Below are 1,752 nucleotides of genomic sequence, written 5' to 3' on the forward strand. Positions count from 1 at the left end.
ATTCTTTTTTCAGGGGATATTACCATCGGTATAATTTCCTTTCTGTTCAACATTTGCTGAACTCTTTGCCCCTCCCAGTTTCTTTTTCCGTTTCCACAAGCTTATTTATCAGTCTTTTCGGTGTCTTTTCTTTATGTATGATAAGTACAGCGCTATCTACGTATCAGGTTTTTGGTATCACACTCTTCTGTCCTTGTCTTTGACGATGTCGTGAGAAACTTGTTTTAGACAATACCTATCAGTGGCACCCGCTACAGCTTTCTAGCATTTCTAGTATTCGTATTATTTTATTTTAATCAAAATGGATGTTATTTTATGTGACAGCAGCCATAAGCATTTTATATAGTTTTACATATCTATTTACTATTTAGAGACCCGCTCATATTCTTTTAAATTGCATATCCTTCTGAGTAAGATGTTAATGGTAACGCGAATAATGAAAATGAAGTGATATCAGATGATTTCGAATTCCTTTTCCCGAATTTGTCTTTGATCTCATTCATTCATGAAGAGGCAACCACGAAGGAAATCAGCCGGCGACCCCTTCCGCCTCGGGGACTTCTTCGTTCTCCGCCAGTGGAATTACTAAACCCTGACGGGATTATGAAGTTGCTCAAACAGTGATATAAAGTGACAGTGATTCGATGCCAAAACGCAATCTGCAACCTCTCGGTTCACATCCCATCGCAGCATGCGTTCGTATTCCAACAGTGGTAATATATTATAACGTCGAATCGACAACCTTTTTCCAGACACAACAGCCGGCAGAAGGTCGATCCAAAACGGAGTATCTGATGATTGAATTAATGGTTTCAGATAACATGCAAAAAATAAAATACTATTACTGTTATATAGTATGTATGACGGGTGAAGGTTACAATCAAGAATAAATGAAGCAACGCCAGTGATAAGAACACAGTAGCCGATAACTCTGATAACTTAATATTAACTAAACAGTTTTATAGATGATACAACAAGGGTAAGAGATGGTCCTTAGTCAAACAGTGAAAGCAGGTACTCTGACTGCCACGTCAATTCAACCAATTAACACCGGCTCCGGACCGTCAGAGTGTGTGGAGGAGGGCAATAACTTTGGTGTAAAGAATAAGGACAGATGAACAAAGAAAAAAAAAAGGAACGTGGAAAATAAAGCGCTTCAAGACATCAACACATGAATATAATCACTGTCAGTGCACAATTTCACTGACATTTAGTTAAAGGAAAATACGGCAGAAAATAAACCAATATATAATTGGGTGAATAGATAAGGAAACACCAAAAGTCAAAAATATATTCAGTCACGTCCGAATCACTTAGATGACTTAGGGCACTTAGATCCAACTGCGTCCGATACAAGGGGCACCTTGTGTTAGCGTAAGACAACCTAAACTGAAAGTACAGACCGGTGCATCACTTACAATATAACCCGCAGAATAAAGTCTAGTGCAACAACTTCAATTTGACCACAGTATATCTTTAGCGATAATTCTACCACCAAGAAATTTATTATCAGCCCACGTAAGTCGAGACGCTGGTTTAGTGTGATCCGACCGCAGGGGAAAAGACTTCATGTTTTTCGAGAGTTGAGCTTCGCTTCGGTTGTCAGCGCTGTTGCTGCTGCTCTTTGGCTTTGTATTAAGTGTCCACCGTCGGCTTATTAGGCTTGGCATCGTGCGATTTCGATAACAAAAGTATCATGATTGTTAGTTATGTTCAGTTTTCTATTTCCCTCCTCTATTCGCTACATTCGCT

Source organism: Penaeus monodon, chromosome 27, assembly GCF_015228065.2.
Source record: "Penaeus monodon isolate SGIC_2016 chromosome 27, NSTDA_Pmon_1, whole genome shotgun sequence".
Taxonomy (NCBI): Eukaryota; Metazoa; Arthropoda; class Malacostraca; order Decapoda; family Penaeidae; genus Penaeus; species Penaeus monodon.